Source organism: Canis lupus, chromosome 21, assembly GCF_011100685.1.
Source record: "Canis lupus familiaris isolate Mischka breed German Shepherd chromosome 21, alternate assembly UU_Cfam_GSD_1.0, whole genome shotgun sequence".
NCBI lineage: Eukaryota > Metazoa > Chordata > Mammalia > Carnivora > Canidae > Canis > Canis lupus.
Window position 1 is genome coordinate 16,540,340 of NC_049242.1, and position 26,005 is coordinate 16,566,344.

At 38.5% G+C, this 26,005-nt stretch overlaps 2 long non-coding RNA genes across 4 annotated transcripts in view; one reads left to right on the forward strand and one right to left on the reverse strand.

Annotated features, from left to right (window-relative positions):
* Positions 1 to 20,332, reverse strand: part of LOC111091607 — a 37,517-nt gene extending 17,185 nt beyond the window's left edge. Inside the window, exons 1-3 of the long non-coding RNA XR_005375605.1 lie at positions 19,854 to 20,332; positions 17,755 to 17,877; positions 9,274 to 9,412 (exon numbers count right to left, since the gene is read on the reverse strand). This is a non-coding gene — a long non-coding RNA (uncharacterized LOC111091607). The remainder of the gene's footprint in view (positions 1 to 9,273; positions 9,413 to 17,754; positions 17,878 to 19,853) is intronic.
* LOC111091514 overlaps positions 18,467 to 26,005 on the forward strand; it is a 49,338-nt gene continuing 41,799 nt past the window's right edge. The window contains exons 1-4 of one of the 3 annotated variants that reach the window (XR_005375603.1): positions 18,478 to 18,574; positions 21,520 to 21,600; positions 22,275 to 22,335; positions 23,776 to 24,111. This is a non-coding gene — a long non-coding RNA (uncharacterized LOC111091514). Of the gene's footprint in view, positions 18,575 to 21,519; positions 21,601 to 22,274; positions 22,336 to 23,775; positions 24,112 to 26,005 lie in introns of those variants that run through there. The other 2 variants (XR_005375602.1, XR_005375604.1) reach the window with 2 other exon arrangements.

Here is a 26,005-nt window from a genome sequence, read left to right on the forward strand (position 1 = left end):
TCCCACATTCGGGGCATATATATTGAGGATTGTTAAGTCCTCTTGTTGGATAGATCCTTTAAGTATGATATAGTGTCCCTCTTCATCTCTCACTACAGTCTTCAGGGTAAATTTTAGTTTATCTGATATAAGGATGGCTACCCCTGCTTTCTTTTGAGGACCATTCGAATGGTAAATGGTTCTCCAACCTTTTATTTTCAGGCTGTAGGTGTCCTTCTGTCTAAAATGAGTCTCTTGTAGACAGCAAATAGATGGGTCCTGCTTTTTATCCAGTCTGAAACCCTGCGCCTTTTGATGGGGTCATTAAGCCCGTTCACGTTCAGAGTTACTATTGAGAGATATGATTTTAGTGTCATCATGATATCAATTCAGTCCTTGTTTTTGTGGATTGTTCCACTGAACTTCTTCTTAAATGGGAATTTTGAGAGTCCCCCTTAAAATTTCTTGCAGAGCTGGTTTGGAGGTCACATATTCTTTCAGTTCCTGCCTGTCTTGGAAGCTCTTTATCTCTCCTTCCATTCTGAATGAGAGCCTTGCTGGGTAAAGTATTCTTGGTTGCATGTTTTTCTCATTTAGGGCCCTGAATATATCCTGCCAGCCCTTTCTGGCCTGCCAGGTCTCTGTGGAGAGGTCTGCTGTTCCCCTAATACTCCTCCCCATAAAAGTCAGGGATTTCTTGTCTCTTGCTGTTTTAAGGATCTTCTCTTTATCTTTGGAATTTGCAAGCTTCACTATTAAATGTCGAGGTGTTGAACGGTTTTTATTGATTTTAGGGGGGGATCTCTCTATTTCCTGGATCTGAATGCCTGTTTCCCTTCCCAGATTAGGAAAGTTTTCAGCTAGAATTTGTTCAAATACATATTCTGGCCCTCAGGCCCTTTTGGCACCCTCGGGAACCCCAATTAAACGTAGGTTTTTCTTCCTCAGGCTGTCGTCTATTTCCCTTAATCTATCTTCATGGTCTTTTAATTGTTTGTCTCTTTTTTCCTCAGTTTCCCTCTTTGCCATCAACTTGTCTTCTATGTCACTCACTTGTTCTTCCACCTCGTTAACCCTCGTTGTTAGGACTTCTAGTTTGGATTGCATCTCATTCAATTGATTTTTAATTTCTGCCTGATTAGCTCTAAATTCTGCAGTCATGAAGTCTCTTGAGTCCTTTATGCTTTTTTCTAGAGCCACCAGTAGCTGTATAATAGTGCTTCTGAACTGGCTTTCTGACATCGAATTGTAATCCAGATTTTGTAACTCTGTGGGAGAGAGGACTGTTTCTGATTCTTTCTTTTGAGGTGAGGTTTCCCTTCTAGTCATTTTGCTCAGTGCAGAGTGGCCAAAAAGCAAGTTGTATTGGGCAAAGGAGAAAAAGAGAGGAGAGAAAGAAGGAAAGAAAAGAGAAAGAGAAAAAAAAAGGAAGAAAAAAGAAAAAAAGAGAAGAAAAAGAGAAAGAAAAAGAAAGAAAGGGAAAGAAAGGGTGGGGGAAGCAAACAAATCAAAAAGCAAATCAAAACAAAACAAAACAAAACAAAAAAAAGAAATACAAAAAACCCACGGGGGAGTATCTTCTGATTCTGTGTACTTTAAGTTCCTTGGCTTCCCCTGGAACTTGTCCGTCCAGCTGGTCTTCTGGGGGAGGGGCCTGTTGTGCTGATTTTCAGGTGTTAGCACTTGGGGGAGCTGCTCTGCCCCTGCCTGGTACAGGGCTCAGTGGGGGTTTTTTACCCCGTGAGGCCCCAGGAGTAACAACCGCAGTGGCGGGGCCAGCTCTGGAGCCTGGAGTCAGCCCCCGCAGTAGCTCCGGATCTCTCCGTCTGCAGGGCCTGGAGGCTCCGGGCGGGGCCGCTGATCTGCTCAGCTGGGGCAGGAGCGTCCTCGCTGTCCTGGGCCCTCCCGGCCTCTGCCTGTCCCGGGGGGAGGCCGGATCCGGGCTATGTCCCCGCGCCCTGTGCTCCGGGGCCTGTGCTGTTGGATTCGCGCTCCCGCCCCCGCAGCCCCCTCCGTGCAGCCGCCGCCCAAGCCCCCCCGAGCTGCTCCGGGTCCCGCCGTGCACGCTGCAGCCCTTAGGGAGCTCGGCGCACTCCCCCGGGGCGCAGGTGTCTGTTACTGTTCCGGGGAGCCCGACGGCATCCTCGCCCTCCTGGGTCCTGCTCCAACTCCCCACGAGCCCCTTTCCGCCCGGGAAGGTCGGTGCAGCTCCTGCTCCTCCGGGACGGGGCTCTCCTGTCCTGGGGACACTCGCCCCGGCCTCAGCCCGGCTCCTCGGGGGCCCCTCCCCCTCGGAGGCCTTTTGTTTCTTTATTTCTTTTTCCCCGTCTTCCTACCTTGATAGAAGCGCGAACTCTTCTCATTGTAGCATTCCGGGCGTTCTCTCTTTAAATCTCTGGCCGAATTCATAGATTTTCAGGGTAATTTGAAGGTTTTCTAGGTAGTTTGGTTGGGACAGGTGATTTGGGGACCCTGCTCTTCCGCCATCTTGCCCCTCCTCCTCCTTTTGGTTGATTTTAGATATTTACCTCCAGTTTTCTAAATCATATGTCTATACTGCTACTCTTTGATATTTTAGTTTTAGGCATTTATTGATTTCCCACTATGGAAAATGAGAATTCAACTATTTTCACCTCTCATCCCCTACCTGCCCCATCATACACACACTTAACATCCCCCAATTTCTCAAAGTATATCATAGTCTCAGCTACATAAATAGAGTTTATATTATTATGACTATGCCAATTCTATTCAGAGTTCAGAAACAATTTTCTTGCTCAGTTTATTATTGTTTTCTGTGTAGTTAATAAAGTTCTTGATTTTTATTTGCTTAGTTTACTAGGTACTTACAACTAATTTATCTCTCAACTCACCCCAAGTTGAGCAAATATCCTCTCAACACATTAAAAAACATCAGGTATTTTATTAATTTTATTCTCTGGAAAAAGTGTAGCTCAGCATTTTCTGTTTTGAAGTCTGTGCTTGTTGTGAGTTGTCATCTTGGTATTCTTTTGCCTCTCCCCAATGAGGAATTCCTTATTTCTGTGATACTTTTTTTAAAAGATTTTTTAAAATTTATTCATAGACACACAGAGAGGCAGAGACACAGGCAAAGGGAGAAGCAGGCTCCATGCAGGGAGCCCGATGTGTGACTCAATCCGTGGTCTCCAGGATCCACCCCAGGCTGCAGGCGGCACCAAACCGGTGTGCCACCTGGGTTGCCCTATTTCTGTGATTCTATTTCTTGTTATTTTGTTATTTAAAACTTACAGGGGTGTCTGGGTGACTCAGTTAGTTAAGCATCTGCCTTTGGCTCAGATCATGATCTTGGAATCCTGGGATCAAGCCCTACATCAGGCTCCCTGCTCAATGAGAAGTCTGCTTCTCCCTCTGCTCTTCCCTACATCATTCACTCTCTGTCTCTCTCCTCTCAACTAACTAAATAAAAAATCTTAAAAAAACCTTACATGTCCTCCAAAAACAACATAAGGAAGATGAATTGGCAGTAAATACTTTTTTTTTTTTTTTTGAAAATGGTGTACTTTTTTTTTTTTTTTTTTTAAAGATTTTATTTATTTATTCATGATAGTCACAGAGAGAGAGAGAGAGGCAGAGACACAGGCAGAGGGAGAAGCAGGCTCCATGCACCGGGAGCCCGATGTGGGATTTGATCCCGGGTCTCCAGGATCGCGCCCTGGGCCAAAGGCAGGCGCCAAACCGCTGCGCCACCCAGGGATCCCGGCAGTAAATACTTTGAAATACTGCATATCAAATAATATTTTTACTCTAGTCTTACACTTAATTGATAGCTTGGTTGGGTATAGAATTCTCAGTTTGAAATAAATTTCCCTTTAACTTTTTAAGGCATTGCTCTGTTCAAGTTTTAGTCGAGAGGTTCAATGTCATTCTGATTCTTTCTTTGTATGAAAACTGTATAGACCCTTAAGATCTTCTTGTATGGAACTTGTATAGATCTTTTAGGATCTTTATTCCTGTAGCTCTGACATTTCTTCTTGTTATTCTTTGGTATAGATCTATTTTATCCATCATTCTGGGCACTCAATAAACCCTTAGAAATATGAAAACTCTTATTTTCCTGGAAAAATTGCCAATTTATTTTTAAGATGATTTTTAAAAATTTCCTTTGTTCACTCCTTCTGAAACTCCTAATATTTAGGTGTCAAAATAAATAGAACTTGTGTTTTAATTTCATATCTTTTTTCTTCTCCATTCTTATTCTTTTTATTATGCTTTCTGGGATAATTTCTCAACTCTGTGTTCAAACCTCTATTGAATTTTTCATTTTGATTATCCTATTTTGAAATTTCTGTTATGTCCTCTGAACATTTCTTTTTATTTTAGTAAGCTTTTATTTTTGTTTTAAGAATTGCAATGCCTTCTCATATTTCTTGAAAGATTTTTTCCCCCCAGCTTGTCACTGATTTTATTTCTAGTATTATAGTACAGGAATATTTAATTTTTATTTTTGCAATTGATTGGAGGGATTTCAATTTTTTCCTTTTTAAAATTCCAGTTAAATACAGTGTTATGTTAGTTTCAGCTATACAATATAGTGATTCAGTACTTCCATATGACACCAGGTGCTCATCACGAAAAGTGCAACCATTAATCCCCATCAAATATATCACCTATCCCCTCCCTGCAATCTCCCCTCTGGTAACCATCAGTTCTCCATAATTGAGTCTGGTTCTTGATTTGTCTTCCTATCACTGTCTCTTTCCCCTGATCTTTTGCTTGTTTATTTTGTTTCTTAAATTCCACACATAAGTAAAATCATATGGTATGTCTTTCTCTGACTGACTTATTTTGCTTAGCAGTACAGTCTCTAGTTCCATCCATGTCATTGCAAATGGCAAGATTTCATTCATTTTTATGGCTGAATAATATTCCATTATATATATCTATATGATCTGTATCTATATCTATCTTTCTATCTATCTATATCACTTCTTCTTTATTCATTTATCATTTGATGGACACTTGGGCTGCTTCCATACCTTGGCTATTGTAAATAATGCTGCTATAAACATAGGAGTTCATATAACCCTTTGAATAAGTGATTTTGTATTCTTTGGGTAAATACCCAGTAGTGTGATTGCTGGATCATAGGATAGTTCTAATTTTAACTTTTTGAGGAACCTCCATACTGTTTTCCAGAGTGGCTGCACCAGTTTGCATTCTAGGTTGTGTAATTTATTGGCATATAGTTTTTCATAATATTCTCTTGGAATTGTTTGTATTTCTTTAGTGTTGTCATTTCTCCCCTCTCATCTCTCCCCTCTCATTTTATTTATTTGAGTCCTTTCTCTTTTTTTCTTGATTAGCTGGCTAGAGGTTTAATAATTTTGTTGATTTTTTTCAAAGTACTAGCTCTTGGTTTCATTGATCTCTTCTATTGTTTTTTTGTTTCTTTTTTTTTTAAATTTTAAAAGATTATTTATTTATGATAGACATAGAGAGAGAGAGGCAGAGACACAGGAGGAGGGAGAGGCAGGCTCCATGCCAGGAGCCTGATGCGGGACTTGATCCTGGGACTCCAGGACAGTGCCCTGGGCCAAAGGCAGGCGCCAAACCGCTGAGCCACCCAGGGATCCCCTGTTTTTTTGTTTCTAAATTATTTGTTCTTTATTCTTTATTATTTACTTCCTTCTGCTGGTTTTGGGTTTTGTTTGGTCATCTTTAAATAGCTCCTTTAGGTGTTAGGTTTGGATGTTTATTTCAGATTTTTCTTTCTTTTTGAGGTAGGCCTGTATTACTATAAACTTCCCTCTTAAAACTTATTTTTTCTGCATCCTAAAGGTTTTGGACTGTTGTTTTTTCATTTTCACTTGTTTACATATACTTTTTAAAGTTTCTTCTTTGATTTCCTCATTGACCAATTTATTGTTTAGTAGCATGTTTAACCTCCATGTATTTGTGGTCTTTCCAGATTTTTTCTTATGTTTGACTTCTTCCAACATTGTGGTTGGAAAATATGCATTATATGACTTTGATCTTCTTGAATTTGTTGAGGCTTGTTTTGTGGCCTAATATGTGATATATTTTGAAGAATGTTCCATGTGCACCTGAAAGGAATGTGTATTCTGCTATTTTAGGATAGAACGTTCTGAAAATATGTGCTAAATCCATCTGGTCCAGTGTGTAATTCAAAGCCATTGTTTCTAAAATCATTTTAGATTTTCTGCATAGATGGTCTGACAATTGATGTAAGTGGAGTGTTAAAATCCTGTATTATTATTGTTTTATTATCAGTTAGTTCCTTTATGTTTTTTATTAATTGTTTTATATGTTTATGTCCTCCTATGTTGGGTGTATAAGTATATATACTTATATACTTATAAGTGTATATCGTTATATCTTCTTGTTGGGTTGTCTCCTTTATTATTATATAGTGCCCTTCTTTGTCTCATCACAATCTTTGTTAAGTCTATTTTGTCTGATACAAGTATTTGCACTCTGGCTTTCTTTTAATCTCCATTTGCATGACAGGTATTTCTCCATCTCCTCACTTTCAATCTGTAGGTCTTTAGGTCTAAAATGAGTCTCCTTTAGGCAGCATATAGATGGGTCTTTCTTTTTTATCCATTCTGACACCCTGTGTCTTTGGAGTGTCTGGATTGTTTATATTCAAAGTAATAATTGATAGGTATGTATTGTCATTTTATTATTTATTTTATTATTGTTTCTGAAGATTTTCTCTGATTTTTCTTGTCTCTTTCATAGTTTGTTTCTCTCTTTCATAGTTTGTTGATTTTCTTTAGTAACGTATTTAGATTTCTTCCTTTTTATTCTTTGCATATTTATTAGTGGTTTTGACATATGGTTACTATTAGGTTTGTATCTAATCTGTTCTGTATATAGAAGTCTATATTAAATTGATGGTTAAATTTGAACCCATTCTTCTCTCCTCCTCATGTTTTAGGTATATATTATTATATTTTGCATCCTTTTATTTTGTGAGTCCCTTGACTGATTTTTTTTAAAAGAAATATTCATTTTTACTCCTTTTGTGTTTCCTACTTTCATACTGTCACTTTTGGTTTCTTTCCCACCCAGAGAGTAACTTTTAATATTTCTTGCCAAGCTCCTTGAGTTTTTGTTTATCTGGGAAACTCTTTATCTCTCCTATTCTGAATGATAGCTTTGCTGGATATAATATTTTTAGCTGCAGATTGTCCCCAGGCAGTACTTTGAATATATTATGTGTGAGTACTGGCAGGCTAGGAAAGTTTTTGCTGAGAAATCTCCAGATAGCCTGGTGGGTTTTTCTATGTAATTTACTATCTCCTCCTTCCTCCTCTTCTTCTTTTCTTAATGTTTTTAAAATTTTCTCTTTATCACTATATTTTGCCAATTTAATTAACAATATGTCTTGGTGTGGATATGCTTTTGTTGATTTTGATGGGAGTTCTCTGTACCTTCTGGGTCTGGATATCTATTTCCTTCCCCAGATTAGGAAAGTTTCCAACTATTACTTCTTCAAATAAATCCCCCACCCCCTTTTCTCTCTCTTCTTCTTCTGGGACTCCTATAATATGAATGTTACTATGATGGAGTGATTGAGTTCCCTAAGGCTGTTCACATAATTTGGCATAATTCTTTTTTCTCTGTTTTGTTCAGCTTGATTACTTTCTATCACTCTGTCTTCTAGGTCACTAATTCATTTTTCTGCTTCTTCCATCCTGCTCTTCATTCCATCAAGTATGTTTCTCATTTTGTTTATTGTATCCTTTATCTCTGCTATTTTTCCTTTTTCTCTGTGTTAAGGGTCTCATTCATGTCTTCTTTTTTGTCAAGTCCAGTTGGTATCCTAATGATCATTACTTTATATTCTCTGTTTTGCTTAGATCTCTGGCCATGGCCTTGTCCTTTTCATTCATTTGGTATGAATTTCTCTGTCTTTTCATTTTGTCCAAGTCTCTGTGTGTCTGTTTCGGTGTGTTGGGAAAGTCAGCTATATCTTCTATTCTTGAGGGTAATGGCCTTATGAAGATGTCCTGTAGTGCCCTGCTGTGTGGTGTTCTCTATTCCCCAGGGCCTTCTAGGAATATCTCCAATGTGATGTATGCTACATGTTCTCTGCTGTTTTGTCCTGGCCACTTTATCCCTTAGGCTTGTTATCTATAAAGACTCTCTGACTATTGTGGATATTGTTTTGTCCCTGGCCTGAATGTGGTACATTTTAACTAGGTGTGCTTTGGTCTATTTGCAAAATGAGACCTGTTACCACTGCTACCTGAACAAAAGCTCTGCGAACTTCCATGTCAGGAGACATGGTGTTGTCAGGGGTTTGGCCTGGTCTTCAAGGGAGGGTGCTCACCATGCTGGGCCTGAGACAAATGTTCTTGGGAGGGGCAGTTCCACCAGAGGACAGCAGGGTGGAACTTGGTGTAAGCAAAGTAGGTAGCTAGTGTAGATGGTCTGCTGGTTCCCACGGGTGGCTCTATGTTGATGCTGAGGGGTAGGAGGCAGGAGTGGTGCCAACCAATTCCTTTGTCCCTAGTAGGGTCTTTTCATGAATGCTACCACTTTGGGATGCACTCTGAGATGAATGAATAACCTCCCCACTGTATGCCCCAGGCACTTTTCAAATCATTGTTTCTGTTCTGTGCGTCTGTGGCTTGTTTGACTGCCTTCTCTCTAAGAGCAGCATAATGCCTTGTGGGCTCTATCCCAGCCAAGTCCACTGACCTTTAAAATTCCAGACTTTAAGCCCTGCTGGTTGTCAGAAGTCATGAAATTCAGCCCCTCTTACTTTCCAAGCCAAATGCTGATGTGATTCATTTTCCCTATGTACCCACTGTGTGCACCCTTCCTGTGCGCATGGCTCCCTCCCCACCATAGTGGTCATGATCTGTTTTTCTCCTAAATTCCATCTCCACACTTCCTGCCTTCTTTGATATGGCCTTTTCTCTGCCTTTAATTGTCAAGTTTGTTCTCCTGTTTTCAGGTGAATTTCTGGAGTATTTAGGATGTTTTGATAGTTATCTGTTGGATTCATGGGATCAGGTGAGGCTAGAGTCCTCCTACTCCACTGCCATCTTTCTAGAATCAAATATTGATTTTTTTGGGTTATATCTCCATGTATCATCTATTTCCTTAATAAGTTGCTAACTTCTGTTTGTTTTGGTCTTTGTCTTTCATTTTAAAATGCTTTCTCAGGTAGCTGGTGATCCTTGCTGACCATGTATATTTAAAAGTGGGCTATAAAAAACTTAATTATGAGCTTCTTTTAAACCATGGGTGGGTTTTCTTGCCAACTATGTGCCTTACCTTAGAGAGATCTGGCTGAACAATTTCACTGGGAAGCCCTTGATATCACTGTATTTGGGCCTTTTTTCTTAAGCTGGTCAGATTCCCCATAAAAGTATCTCCTCATCCCTTGAGTCAAGAATGTTGTAGTTTGGGTTCCCTGGGAAGCAGAGATTAGCATGTGAGAAGTTTATTAGAGAATACCCTTGGGATCAACACTTATAGAAGTGAAGAGGGAAAATCAGGATTAGGCAAAGAGAATTTGGGCTCTGATATATTCTCAATGAAGGCCTTAGCTGACCCTATGGAGGTTCTGAATGTGGGATAGCCCTTCTAAATTATCTTTAGATACTTTATCTAAAATTATCTTTAACTTTAAATTATCTTTAGATGCACATGGATATGAGCAGTTACTGTGTCTTTATATCTTTATGTTGGTCAGTCATTGGAAGTAGTTGCCCCTGACAGGAGCCATGGCCTTGGGGATCTTCACCTGAGACATTTTCTGAATAGGACTGACAGCTGAGAGTTGTCTGCTGTCAGAATTTCTGACATCTGGGGGTGGGGGCAGAATACTTTAGTCCTTGAGATGGTTAATTTTACATGTCAATGTAACTGGGATAAGGAACACCTGATAGCTGGTGAAACATTATTTCTGGGTATGTCTGTACGAGTGTTTCTGGGGGAGATTGATATTTGAATTGTAGACTAAATAAAGAAGATGCAGGTGGGCATTCAATTTGTTGAGTGCATAAATAGAACAAAATGATGGAGGAAGGGAGAATTTGTTCTTTTGGCTTGAGCTGGGACCTCCATTTTCTCCTGCTCTCAGGCATCAGTGCTTCTGATTTTCAGGTCTTTAGACTTAGATAGAGATTTACACCATCAGTTTTCCCGGTTCTCAAGACTTTGGACTTAGACTGAATCATAACAGCAGCTTTCTTTGCTCTCTGTATTGCAGATGGCAAATAATTATGGGACTTCTTGGTCGCTATAATAGTGTGAGTTAATTCCTATAATAAGTGTATGTATCTATTCGTCTTCTATATCTTTATCATCTATATCTATCTATCTAATCTATCAGTTCCATTTCTCTGGAGAACCTTCAGCATTACAGTACTGAAGAGGCATCTAGGTGGCACACCATATCATCTAATAGAGTAGTAGTATAAGCTTGGCTTCTAGAGTTCTGCATAGTAAGTGAGGGTAATAGAACCTTAAAAATGTCTAAACATTTAGTGTGTATATGGATTTCACAGGACAAGAAAACTAGATAACATTTAGTGTGTATATGGGTTTCACAGGACAAGAAAACTATATAACAAATTATTGAAAAGAAATGTAAATATTTTATTCTTCCAAAATATGTTCAGTAGATACGAGCTGTATTCAGCAACTTGAAGCCCACTTATTCCCCATTTCCTCTTTATCTGCTAGCTTTTATTCATTGCTTTATTTTGTCGTAGTTTTTTGCCTATATATCTACTTTTGCATCCTTTTCACCTAGAAGGATGCTTGATAAACAGTAGTTACCCAATGAATGTTTATTTTGTTAAATAGGAATTGTATACTATGGTAATGTATGTATTATCTAATTCATGTATTCTTTTTAAATGGATGCTGTTCCCTCTAGCCAAACAACTGCATGAAGATAATCAGTGAGAAAGATGATGTGAAGTCTCAGTCAGTGAGCTCTGGAGTTCTTCCTTTCTTCTAGTAGTGTCTAGAAGGGCTTTGTGCCCTCATCTTGGTGGTCTTTTATGTCCTCTTGCTGATAAGTTCTCCTAATCTTGGCTGGGGCACCCTGATGCTTCTGGGTGGCTCAAATGGTAACTGAGACTGTATTGCTCCTTCTGTGAAGCCCAGACTTATTTCACTGCTACTGTGCCAACTTGTCATCATTCCTCCTGGGCTCATGTGATTCTCCCTATCTCCTTGCTCTAACAATTGCTTTTACTGAGATCAGGAAATTAACCTCATTGTGTTGACCTTTTCTTTGTTCATGCCTCTAATTTTATTTAATTAAATTTTTATTGTTTCTTTATTTTAAAAAGAGTTCCATATATCTTTTTTAACTTTTTGAGGAGCCCCCATATTGTTTTCCAGAGTGGCAGTACCAGTTTGCATTCCCACTCACAGTATAAGAAGGTTCCACTTTCTTCGCATCATCATCAACATCTGTTGTTTCCCCAGTTGTTAATTTTAGCTATATATCAGTACTATTGGTCTGAATGCTGTGTTCCCCCACCCCACCTCAAATTCATATTTGCCTAATATATTGGTATTAGGAAGTGAGGTCTTCAGAAAGTGATTAGGTTGTAAAAGCTCCTTGTGGACTCATGAATGGGACCCTAGAGAGCTCCACCAAGTGAGGTTATGGTGATAGCCATCTGTGAACCAGGAAGTAAGCTCTCTCCAGCTATGGAATCTACCTGCATCTTGATCCTAGACTGTTCAGCCCCCAGATCCATGAAAAATGATTTATTGTTGTTTATAAGCCAACCAGTCTATGGTATTTTTGTTACTGCAGCCCCTAACACAATAAAGAATAAATAAATTCTTTCTAGGACTAGTGGTAAGATGTTCATGGCATCATATGTCTTTCTAGTCCAAACAGTCTATTCTCATTTACATTAAGCTAGTATCTCTGTCCTGGATCTTACCACTTTAACTATTTCCTATTTCAGGACAAATCTGTTGTCCATCTGAGATTTTCTCTGAGACATAGGAGGAGGATTTTGTTCCCTGTATTGGATTATGGATTTAAATTTTGAGGCTGAGGTCAAATATATACCAATAAGCAGCAAGCAGAAAGAACCCTGAGCTGGTCACCTCCCCCTCTCCACCAATTACCCACTAACAAAATGGATACCTCCATCAGGTTTCCTGTGGAACCCTCTGCACACAGGATGTCTGAAACATGCATTCAGTGAAATACATGGTAGCAGAGTACCTGATATGTGATGGCAATTCAGTAACTGCTAGGGAAAGGAACCAACCAACAGATTTTTTTGTTTTATTTTGTTTTATTTATTTATTTATTTTTTACCATGGGTAAGGCATTGTGCAATGTGATTTATAACCTTTGTCTTTCGTAAACCTTAAAATAGCTTAAAATATATGTGTTAATAATCCATACTTTACTAATGAAATCCTAAGTTTCAGAGAATTTAATTAAACTCTTCAATGTCACATAACTAGCTAGTGGGAGAACTGGGATTCAATCTCAAGGCTGTCTGTTTCTAAAGTTCATGCTCTTTCTATAGTGCCCTGTGTCTTTCTGTTTGAACTTGAGTATGAATTTGAATGTCTATATTCAAAGAATATTACTATTTCTACTATATGTGTATTTATAGTCTCTGATATATCTTATATAATATACCATACTATAATTTTTTATACCTCATCCCTCTGTGCTAGAGCACAGGCTGAGGGAATTTTGAATGGAAGCTTCCATCTCAAGCATTCATTTCAAAAAAAAAGAAGGAGGAAGAGAAGAAGAAGAAGGAGAAGAGGGAAAGCATGATGAAGAGAAAGATTAACTTATGGAGTAGGTATTTTGGGGCTGCAAAGAAAAACAGAGCATAGATTATTTAAACCTACATTTGTTTTATTGTGGAAAGTATCAGAGAAAAGCCCACTGAATGCATGTTAACTGCTCCATACTTGTGTGCCGAATGCAAATTAATTGCTAAAACCATCTGGTAATCATTTGAATCTGGCAGTAAAAGTGATGAGTGAAACATTTATCATCAATCTGAAGGCGCATTTTTCTAATGGATCTTTTATTCAAGTTTTATGTTTCTGTTGTGAATTTAAGTTTATTTTTTTTCTAGCTACGTAGTGCTTCCAACTTCTATTTGTAATTAGGGTGATTCTGATTTTATAGTGGTGGCCCTAGAAATAATATTGCGGTTGGCCTTCATTGATCAACAGAGTATCCACCTCTTGACCCCACAAAATAATGCAAACTTTGATTAAATTAGAGAAAACCAGTGTAGACACTTTGATTTTAAGAAAGCACTCTTTACTGGCTTCAGAATAGGCATAGAAGTATGCATGTGTATGTGTGAATTCGTGTATGTGTTTGTGTGTGGGCATGTATACATGTAGCTTTAGGAGCACAAATTTAAATTTCTATTGTGTATCATTGCAGAGATACTTATCTAACCTTGATAATAGTACACTCTTCAGGTGCACAGTCAAAAGAAGTAGCATCTTTGGTTTCATCTTGAGGTAGGGGTCACCCTTAGAATGAGGTAAGAGGTGTCCCTATACAAGACCCTGTACTTTTAATTTTTTTAAAATATTGTATTAATTTATTTATTTGAGAGAGAGAAAAACAGAGGGAGAGAGAGTACAAACAGGGGGAGAGACAGAGGGAGAGGGAGAAGCAGACTCCCCGCTGAGTAGAGAGCATTATGTGGGGCTCGATCCCACGACCACAGGATCATGACCTGAGCAGAAGGCAGATGTTCAACTGATTAGCCACTCAGGCACCCTGGGCCCTGTGCTTTATTAGGCCCTACAGATGAAAAACACACCAACATAAAACTTACTTAAGAGCATATGGATATCTCTCTCACTTAGAATCTGATGCTTAGCACTGGCATATAGTGACCCACATCCCAAACATTAACTCACATAAGTACCACCATTCAGGCCCCAGGAAAATGCTTTTTCATATCTCCTGCCCTGTGCTCTTAGAATGAAGACAACTGTGTCTAAATACTTGAAGTTTTGTGGGTTTACCTATTCATGTTAGAGATGGATACTTTTGAATACAGTGAGGATTTGAGTAACAGAAGCTTTAGAAAAAGAGAGGAGGCAAAATTATTATCTTGTTGAATCTCTTCTCTTAGGTAACATGAGTGCAATAGATTTTTGCCTAACATCCCATTAGTATTCTAGCATTGCCCAGCATCCATCAGGAAATATTTTTCTTTGTGTTTTAATATGTAGTTTCCATGAATCAGCATGATATTCACAAGAGCTGTATATAGATGTTGAACAATATTTGGGTGTATTAATCAAAATTGTTTAAGTAAAGGTGGATTTAAAAATTTTTTTTTTATTCCAGTGCAGTTAACATACAGGGTTATATTAGTTTCAGGTATACAATATAGTGATTCAGCAGTTCCATACATCACCCAGTGCTCATCAAGATAAGTGTATTCTTAAGAAAGGTGGAATTTTTAATTTAACTTTTTGAAAGCATAAATAATTCTTATTAGTATTTTAAAATAAAAGTGATTATTTGCAATTCTAGTGTTCAGTGCTCACCTATTTACCAATGTAAAGAATCAGCTTTACAAATTCCATGTTTGTGTCTAGACTTATGTTTGTACAAAATGGCAGATTAAAGTTGGAATGTCTTTGGGGGCTAGTTTTTGGACTCTTCAAGTTATAATTGATTAGGGAAAAAATATGAGTGAGAAATATTCCATTGTATGTCTATGCCACATCTTCTTCATCCATTCATCTGTTGACAGACACCTGAATATTACTCAGCCATTAAAAAGAATGAAATCTGCCATTTGCAATGACATGGTTGGAGCTAGAGAGTATGATGCTAAGCAAAACAAGTCAGAGAAAGACAAATGTCATATGATTTCACCCATATGTGGAATTTTAGAAACAAAACTGATGAACATAGGGGAAGGGAAGGAAAATAAAATAAGAAATAAGATTTAAAATGGAGAGAGAGGCAAACCATAAGACACTCTTAAATAAAGAAAACAAACTGAGGTATGCTGGAGGGGAGATGGGTGAGGGTATGGGGTAACTGGGTAATGGACATTAAGGAGGGCACTACTCGTAATGAGCACTGTGTGTTACTGATGAATCACCAGATTCTACCCCTGAAACTAATAATACACTATGTATGAACTAACTTCAATTTAAGTAAAAAAAGAAAAAAATAGGGGTAAAAGTGATTACAAGACATCATCTAGATAAAGAGTTAAATAGGTGGGTACATAATAATAATCAACAAGTGTGCATTGGTTCATTGGTTTTCTTTTTTTTTTTTGTATATTTTTTTATTGGAGTTTGATTTGCCAACATCCAGTGCTCATCCCGTCAAAGTGGTTTTCTATTGATGCTGTAACAAACAACCACAGATATAGCAACTTAAAAGAATACAAATTTGTTCTCTCAGTTTCTGTAGGTCAGAAGTTCAGGCACAATGGGGCTCAGTTTCTTCTCTGCTTAGTATTCCCCAAGGCCACAATTTAGGTGTGGCATGACTTCACTCCTTTTTGGAGGCTCTGAAGATGAATCTGCTTCCAAGCTCATTCAGAGTGCTGCTAGAATCAGTTCCATGCACCTGTAGGACTGCGGTCTCCATTTCCTTGCTGGCTGCTGGCCAAGGGTTCTACAGTTTTAGAGGCTGCCTGTATTCCTTGGTTTGTAGCTCACTTCCTCCATCTTCAAAGCTGGCAGTGGTAGACAGTGTTTCTCATATTTTGAACCTTTTACCCTGTCTTCTTCTTCATCTCTCCTGTTTGTTTACACTCATTAATTTGGTTGAGTCCTACAACAATCCCATTAGGGTGTGGTGCCTCCATTTTTCAAGTACAGAATCTATGCATAGAAGACATTCAGGGGTTTGTCTTTCTGCTCCATTCTCACTATCTGCTGATACTTCCCCTTTTTGCTTTGTTTATCAGTCTTGGTTGCCCGGGGACAGAATTTGATCTTTAGTTTTGATTTTTGTCAGTCCTTATACCATGACTTCATCTTCTTTCAGTTTTTGACCACTTGACATCCATTCTCTGTAGGACCCACCTTGAAACTCTTTTTTTTTTTTTTTTTTTGCCTATGTAGCTGGTGTCCCAGACTTCCTCAGGATATCACTGTGTGTCTTGCTCCTATGTGTAGTCTATTTCACTCCCTAACCTATAGCCTATACTTCTGGAAAGATTATATGATGGAATGGGAAGAATATGAGCCTCATAGTAAAGGAGACTTTCTTGTCGTCTGAATGTATGATGTTGGGAAATCTATATAATCTTTTTGAGTCTAAACTTTCTCAGTCATAAAAATGGGAGTAATTATACCTGCCTCTCAGAGTTGCTTAAGAATTAAGTAAGTTAATAATATATGGATGCACCTGGCACATTGTCTGACATATATTAGCTGCTTGAAAAAATTATAGCTGTTTTCATCATAATTAACAGTTTATATCCCGGCTTTCTTTTTACATTGTGAATACTTGGAGGGTCAGAACCACATTTTACTCATTTGCATCCATATTTCCTAGCACAGAGTGGTTTCTTAATAAATTCTTGAGTTCAATAAAAAAAAACTTAAGACTAGAATTCCTCTGAACTATTCCTACAGTATTTTATGGGGAAAATGCTTGACATAGATGAATGGGACTAATGGCTACTGCTCCTTAGCTATTAATTGAAAAACAGAACTAGAAGTACCTTATTTTTTCTTCTGCTCATTAACTTTGTTTTCACTTGTCCAGCTTCATTGTCAATGACTCTGAGTTGTTCCCAGGTGGATGGTTGTATTATTTTTGTTCTCACACACATTATTGGCAGGGCCTCCTATTTTTTTTTTGTATTATACTGTCTACAGTCTTTTTCATGTTTCTCCGATTTAACTCCCTGTGTAGCATATTTGTGCCACAGATAACTTCTGCTTGTCTTCCACTAATCTGTTAAGACCTCCCCAGAAACTTTTCTTCTCAGTGTTTCTGTGCTATCACGTTTGATTATTTGGGAAGCTTCTCTCTAAACAGAGTCCAGAACACTCCTAGATGCTAGAATCTTGAATGATCTATTCCTTTAGTTTTTTTTTTTTCTTCAAGAAAGTATTGGAAAGAGAAAACATTTGTACCTCCTAGTAGAGGGCAAGGATGGACTGTTAATATAGAGAAAATACCAAACTTAATGCCCTAGTTAAGGGTGTTGCCAACTCTTACTGGCATTATGGCAATGGCTTTCCACCTGGACTAGCTATATTAATTCTCGCCCCTTTCTAAGTCATTTTCTATGCAACATTTAGAGCAATGTTTTTGAAATGCAAATTTCACTTTGTACCTCCCTGACCTGGGACATCTTTTAAACTCTAAGTAGTTCATTTGTTACTGTGCCTAGTGAGTTTGTTGGCATTTTACTAGTTAGGACAAATCTAGCACTTTAAATCTCTTTAATGTGCATTTATCATTCCTCCCAATTGAAGATTATTTGTGCATTTAATGATTGATTCTCACTGATCATTGGAGTAGATCATAATAATGTGAAACTTTGTACTTATTTTAGAGAAGTGAATTAGGTATGTACTTAGACTGTAAAGAGCTTGAGAGACCTGGTTTTCAGTCATAGTTGTATCAGCTGTCAAAACCTGTGCCTTTGGCAATCTACCTCTCTTAACTTTAGTTTCCATATCCATAAAAGAGGAATACTAGAACCAGTCTCTCTTCTATGAGTATTAAATAGATCGATGAGAAGAATATTCATTGTGATCTCCAGAATATAGTTAGCTCACCATGGAATGTAGTAAAGCTTGCTGTTATGGGAGAAGTTCCAGGGAAAGTCCTTGTAACCAAATGTTTCTTCTTTATTAACTGTCTTTTGCTTGAAATTCCAACTTTTCAGTTATTCCTTTGTGCTGAAACGTGAAAGGATCTGGTTAATCTAAGAGTTGTATGAAGAGCGGTGTGGTGCAGCTGCAGGAGCATGATCTATGGCTCAGGTAGACATAAGATTTTATTCCTACCCTGTGGCTTACTGCCTGTATAAACATGGTATTTTACCTTCCTGAAGTAGTATGTTCTATAGAAATGTAGAGCTGTAACTAAAAATAAGCAAGAACATCAGCAAGTGTGCTATTTAGCCAACAAATGTTTATTGAATGCCCACCATTTGTTAGAGTCTCAGGAAGGAGAGATAAAAAGCAAATTTTTGTCCTCAAGGAGCTCACAGTTTAAACTCTCTGAGATGAAATGCCATAGGACCTGCCAAATGCTAAAAATGGATCAGTAAGCTTAGGTACATCCTTTCTAGGGGTGGAGAGCAAGTGCAAACATTTGTTGTGGATTAGCTGTGAGGGATCTTATTTGGGACTAGCTGTGGATCTTGGGAAGTAACAGGGGCTAGCAGCATCCCTGTGGAATATTGTTAGTCAGAAAAGGAATTTGTGAACAAAACAGTGATTCTTGTTACCTATGGTAACCTATTGATGACCACTCAAGGTCCTCAGAAGTTTCATTAACCACTATGCTAGTGATACAGGAAGAGCAAGATCATTTCCTGAAAGAGATCAACCTCTGAGTTCAAGGAAGACCAGAAAATAGTCACACAGCAATGTGAAGTATTTTATAATTAAGAATGTTATAAGATGCTTTGGGAACAGACAAACTGGCCTATAAATCCTAGCTTGGGATGAAATGGGAAGATCTCATAAGATGGTGATGCATTGACTGAGTCTTGAAGGTGTTCAACAGATAAATTCAGATAACTGACTAGTTCCCAGTTTATTTCTGATTATGACCTGATTTACTGAGATCAAACCCAGGTTGTTCATGGATAGGGTTATCTTTTTTAACAGTTTTTATTTAAATTCTACTTAACATATAGTATAATTTAGTTGCAGTTATGGAATTTAGTGATTCAACACTTATATACAATATCCAGTGCTCATCACAACATGGACTATCTTGTCAGTATAAGATCCAGTAACTTTGGGTAACTGGAGTGTGAAAAATGATTTTTGTTAGTGTTTGTTAAATTTATACTTTTGCATAAATCTAAATGTAGTGCTGGTGAGTCAAGACTTCCTCACCATTTTTTTTTTAATTGGAGTTCAATTTGCCAACATATAGCATATCACCCAGACATGAACAGAAATTTCAGAGGAAGACATAGACATGGCCAACACGCACATGAGAAAATGCTCTGCATCACTTGCCATCAGGGAAATACAAATCAAAACCACAATGAGATACCACCTCACACCAGTGAGAATGGGGAAAATTAACAAGACAGGAAACCACAAATGTTGGAGAGGATGCGGAGAAAAGGGAACCCTCCTGCACTGTTGGTGGGAATGGGAGCCAGTGCAGCCACTCTGGAAAACTGTGTGGAGGTTCCTCAAAGAGTTAAAAATAGATCTGCCCTATGACCCAGCAATTGCACTGCTGGGGATTTACCCCAAAGATACAGATGCAGTGAAACGCCAGGACACCTGCACCCCGATGTTTCTAGCAGCAATGTCCACAATAGCCAAATTGTGGAAGGAGCCTCAGTGTCCATCGAAAGATGAATGGATAAAGAAGATGTGGTTTATGTATACAATGGAATATTCCTCAGCCATAGAAATGACAAATACCCACCATTTGCTTTGACGTGGATGGACCTGGAGGGTATAATGCTGAGTGAAATAAGTCAATTGGAGAAGGAGAAACATTATATGGTCTCATTCATTTGGGGAATATAAAAAGTAGTGAAAGGGAATAATGGGGAGAAAACTAGTGAAAATATCAGTGAGGATGACAGAGCATGAGAGACTCCTGATTCTGGGAAATGAACAGGGATAATGGAAAGGGAGGTGGGCAGGGGGTGGGGGTGAATGGGTGACTTCCTCACCTTTTAAGTTGTGAAGAGGTATTCTTCAGATAACTTTGGCTGTTTCTGCCTTGGGCATCTTGAGGATTTTCCATTCTACCCAGGTCTCTCTGCTGCTGTAATGACTCAAATGATACCTGTCCCTAACTTAATCAAAAAGCTTAATGCTGGCAGCCCCAGAGGCTCAGTGGTTTAGCACCACCTTCAGCCCAGGTTGTGATCCTGGAGGCCCGGGATGGAGTCCAACTTGGGTTCCCTGCAGGGAGCCTGCTTCTCCCTCTGCCTGTGTCACTGCCTCTCTCTCTGTGTGTCTCTCATGAATAAATAATAAAATCTTTAAAAATAATAAAAACAAAATTAACAAAACAAAAAACCAAAAAGCTTAATGCCCCTCAAGTTCCTGATCCAGCAACCTCTCAAGACAATGAGAGGAGGTTTGGGTCCTATTTACCTTCATCATCTCAAACAAACAGTGTGTTCAAGGCACTCATGTAAGTTTTCTTAGTAAAGGGTTAAGTAGATCTCAAAATGCATCACAGTGAAGGGAGGATAAAGCCTGGAATTCCAGATAATGAAGCATTCCTTCTGCTGGATGTGAGCCTCGGTGGGTGAACATGTTCCCATTGGATAGCCCTGAATTAACTCTAGTCTCGGGTTTTTTTTCTTACAAAGCCACTTCTCAAGTTTTTCAAGCTTGTAGCCATACCCTCCTCATTCAGAAAACACTGCTTATCCCATACAGAGGATAAGGTATAATACTTTGGATCTTGCAAATTTATATTTTCTTGTAGCTTACAAATTTGAGCAACACCACAGACTACAGCTAGATACATATCATTGCCTGTGGTCCAGAAAGGGATCCAGAGAGAGATGAAATCTGGTCCTCCGAATAAGGATAATATGGGTCCCCCTTAGTCTTTCAACCACTGAAAACCTTGAACTAATTCTCTTTACCATGGCATCTTGAAGTAAGCTTACCCTTATAATTTAAACCTTATTTTTCCCCCAGAGATTATGTAGTACAGTCCCATACTGAAGAAAGGCTGTTTCTCCTGTCAGAAGTATTTTGTCCTTGATTTTATGAAATATAGACTCTCTAGTTACTGGACTGAGAATCTCTTGGCTCTTCTTGCCCCTCCTTACTTGTAGCTAATGGAAGTTGTCTTTGGTATCTTAAAAGAGAGGGATGAGGATTTGCTGGATCTGATTAAATTTTTATTCTTCTCTTTTGATAAAAACTGTGGATGTGAGATTGGGGGGAGTATGCCTAGTTTATCCTTTCAGACAAGAAATATTGAACTCAATCCTGGATTGGTTTCTATTTGTATGACAAGAACCCAGACGAGGTCAGATTACCTTACTTTAGGGTACAGTAGTTTTTCTCTAATTACCAGTGAACTTGTCTGTTTCACTTCCTATTCAACAATGAATTCCTTGTATAAAGGGGCTTGTGTTTTTCATGTTTGAAACCACAACATCTAGCACCTTAAGTGGACACTTGAGTGGTATTCAAAAGACATTTGCTGAGTTGAACAAAACCAAAACAAAATAGATTATATAATTCAAAATAATCTTTTTAAAACTTTCTAACTGGACTATTAAATACACCTCAATAGTGTGAAACTATTTTGAAAAATAATTGTCAAATTTCCATTCCTTCCTACAAGTGCTCTATCTTTGTTAGCAGATACACCAATAGGACCAAGGATTGAACTGTTTTAATTTCTGTCTGGAATCTTCTGGATGTCAATTTCTGTGACATCCTTAGGTATGTGGTTCTACTCTGTTTCCCTTCCTGAATCTACTGAGGTAGCTGCAGATAGAAGGGTTATTAACCTTCTGTCAGCAGGAACCTTTTGCAGAGATGAGCTTCTTAAGGGCCGATTTCCTTCAGATAAGCTGCCTAGCTCCTGCTGCATTGATCAAGAAATTAATTCATTGATAGCTCAAGACCTACCTAAAAGCCCAAGGTGGCTTTTTATTTTAAACATATTGATTTTTGTTCCCCCTATTTCCCCCGCTCCCGACCTTCAGTAAGGGGATAAATATTTGCTTTTATGCTTTGTATATGTGTATCCTTTGGTACTTCTTTTCAAACTCACTTCTGAAGAGGAAGAAAGTGACATGTTTTTAGTCATAGAAATTTAGCTGTTTGTATTTTTCAGCATATGTTTGTGGAATGCCTGTATCAAGTTGGATTTTCCTCTTAGTATTTGACTTATTCTCTCCTCTTCAGATGACATGAATTCATACTTCCTCTGATAGGTTTGCTAAAAACAAAGGTACCAGCTCTATTCTGTTGATCCACTTGATAAAGAGGAGATGGATTACTATTAAGCAATAGGATGCTGATAACAAAGGTACATGGGTCAGCAAAGCTGCCTCATGTTGGCCTTGGAAAGCCATCATGATCTCAGTCACTGCTTCTTCCTTTTTTCACAGGTACAGTTATGGTCGTTCACAGTCCACCCCTAGCAGTGCAGTGAAGAAAGGGAACTCAGAGGTGGGTGCTCTAATAAGGAGATAACATGTGAACAGATCCTCCCTAATATTTGCAAGATTCAGGGCAGGGTGATAAATGGAGGCCTACATACCATATGTCTAAATTTTTAAAAGGTATAAATCAAGCTATGCCCACAGCCTGGCACGTATTTCCACCCAGGGCCCTATAGTCTGAGGCCTACGTAATGTTCATGAGACTTGAACATTCTGCTTTGGGCTGATCCTATCCCTCCTAAGCCTCAGAACTCTGGAGAAGGCAGAATGGAATCTGGGCCAGAGCTCAAGATTCCTGGGCAGTGTTGAGTTAGATGCAACCCAGGTTGGAGACTGATCTTAGGGACTGAAGGGGGCAGTTTCTCCTCAACACATCACTTTGGTTTCTCAGACAAGAGGTGGCGATTTTCTCTTCCTTCTGTATATACTCTCAATCCCACATCTGGTGTTGGTTGGAGGTAGGGAGAAAGGATTTGGCTTGTATGACCCTTTTTTATAATTCCTGTTTGTGTAATAGATTACTAAAACTTAAAGAAAAAATCTTTCTTGTGGAATTAAAAGGAAAAGGACTATTATTTGGTTTTTGTGATACATAGGGCCTTCTAACCCCTGGAGCCCAGAGTAAGGGCTCCTCTGGCCTCTGGATCTAAATATAAGTCTCTAGGTCCTGACCTGACCTCTTTAATGGCTTTGGTTTAGAATGTCTATATACAGGAGGGCTGCCCCCTAAAAGCCTCAGTCCCTTACATACTAGTCAGTGCAAGCAAGTGATACAAATGTTCCTTTAATTGTAAGTAGCTATGGGTGACATGGTGAAGTCAGCTACTGCCTAGAGTTCAGGCAGCATGGAGGAGGAAAAATTGGTTGTTGCCATTGGCAACATTGGTTGGCATCTTTAGTAGTGAGTTAAGGATAGCAGGTTTAAGAAAAAAACTTAGCTATATTCTTGGATCTTGCTGAGACATCTCTTCAAATATCTCTGTAAATTGAAGAACAGAGCAATATTCCTAATTTTACTTGGAACCTCTTTCTTTTTTTTTTTTTTTTTTTGGAACCTCTTTCTTATATTTACAACTAAGATTAAGAATTTACTGCATGCCAGAGACTACACTAAGTATATTACATGCATTTAATCTTCACAGCAACCGTATGAAATGGATAGTATTTGAATAGATAAAGAAACTCAGGCACAGAGAAATTAACTCATCCCATCAAGTGCCCTCTTCAGTGCCCGTCACCCAGTCACCCCCACCCCCTGCCACCTCCCCTTTCCCCACCCCTAGTTAGTTTCCCAGAGTTAGGAATCTTCATGTTCTGTCTCCCTTTCTGATATTTCCCACTCATTTTTTCTCCTTTCCCCTTTATTCCCTTTCACTATTTTTTATATTCCCCAAGTGAATGAGACCATAAAATGTTTGTCCTTCTCTGATTGACTTATTTCACTCAGCATAATACCCTCCAGTTCCATCCACGTCGAAGCAAATGATGTATTCCACATTTTCTGAGTGAGCCCAGTGTAATCACAAAGATCCTTAAAGCGGAAGAGAGAAGCATAAGAGATCAGTGTGATATTATGTGAGATGTGAGGCCTCAGTCTGCTCTTCTGCCTTTGAAGATGGAGCAAGGTGGCCATGAGTCACTGAGTCCAGGCAGTCTCTAGAAGTTGAAGAAAATAAGGAAATTGAATGTCCCCTAGAGGATCCAGAAGGAATGCAGCCCTATCAATACCTTGATTTCAGTCTGATCAGACCTGTACTGGGCTTCTAAACTATGGGATTATAAAATAAATGCATTGTTTTATGCCACTAAGTTTGTGCTGGTTTTGTTACAGCAGCAACAGACAACTAATACATATGTCTGTATCACAACTGCTCAAATCTCTCACTGTGGTGTGAAACCAGCCATAGATTAAACAAAAGATGAGGCTATGCCCAAATGAAGCTTTATTTATAAAAACAAGGTGGTTAACCAGATTTGGTCTGTGTAATATGGTTTGCCAATCCCTGGTTTATGATCTTGAGCAAAACTAAGTGTATTGTGGACAAAGATAAGGATGTCCATGACAACAGAATGAAGATCTGGACAAATATCAATGAGAATTGTAAGTAGATTAGAAAGGAAAGAGGGAAGAAAACTAATATTTATTATCTACTGTGTCATGGTATGTTAGAGGTACTATTCTAGATGTTTTCTGTATTTTCTTATTTAAACCTTGAGATAACATGGTACGGTTTTTATTATTGCCTTCCTTTCTGCAGATGAGGAAACAGAGTTCAGAAAGATTAAGAAAGCTAGGTTTAAATACTATTCAACTAAATTTTGATCTAAAGTCTCCCTGATTCTAAGTTTCCATTTTTCCACACTGAGGGGTGTCTTCTTTGTTCACCATTTGCTCTTTCTGAGTCTCTACCACAATAAGATATGCAGACTATGCAAACTAGGCTGAATTGGAGAGTCTCAATATTTGAAATTTGTTTTGGACACAAATCCATTTATAACGTTCAGCGTTTGGCTTCTCCAAGTTTTGCTAATGTTAGCAATCTCACTTATAGTCCTGACCACTCTTCAAAGATAAAATGGTTGATGGAAAGAACAGTGACAGGTAACAGCTAATTTGATTTGGGTTTGAATGTTTTATTGAAGTTAATGACGTTATTATTTCAAACAAATGGCACAGTACGTAAATTCCCAATTTGGAGAAAGATTTTGAGCTCATACTTAGCAACGAGTATTTCTCCACATTTCACTGCTTCTATGATATAAAGAATTATTAATGCATCAATCTTAAGAACACACTGTTATGGTTAGCAAGCCTCAAATCTGATATGCTTTTTCTTGGATTTTGCTAAATCCATCTAATTCTATGACAGGTAGAATTAATAAAATTAGAGCCAAAGATCCACTATTATTTTCTGAAAATAAAAGTGCTAAATATTTATCAGGCTCAGAAGCCAACAAGATGAAGGATTGACTAAATTTAATACATACAATCATTCATGTATAGGAATGGAGATCCCATTTAAATGAGCCTTTGTCTCATTCTTCCTTTCATTATCCTGACTTAGGACATCTCAGAGGCTAAAGAGCCTCCAGGAGGAATAAAAAGGTGTAGTTTTCCTAAAACTTGTTAGACAAAAGGTCATTTACTTCATAGAGCATCTTAGGGGCTGAGTATTTCAAGAACCACTTTGTGGGAAATGTGGAAGAAATGGCATGAACAAATGCACAGAGGCATGAAATAGCCTGATGGATCTGGGGACCAATCATGAGGTCACCAGAGTTGTGCTGCATGAAAGGGGATAGAGGAGGGGCACCATAATAGGGAGCACTGTAAAAGGGTTGGGCTTTGTCCTAGACAATGTGAGCAATTGAAATATTTTTAAAAAGGTAGACAAGTGATCAGATTTAATGCTGTAGAAAGATTAATCTGGTTTTGATGTGGCTGTAGAAAGATTATTCTGGCTTTGAGGGGCTGAGGCCTGGAGAAAGTCAGGTTAACTAGATAGACCAGCACTGCCTTAGTCCACAGATGAGATGATGAAGAATGAAACCAATGTAGATAGTAATGGCACATTTTCATGGACTGAACTGAGAGAAAGGGAAGATTTGAAGTGGGTAGATTCTATAGGACTTGGTGACTGGGAGGTAAGGAAAGAGCAGAATCTGAGTTGACTTCT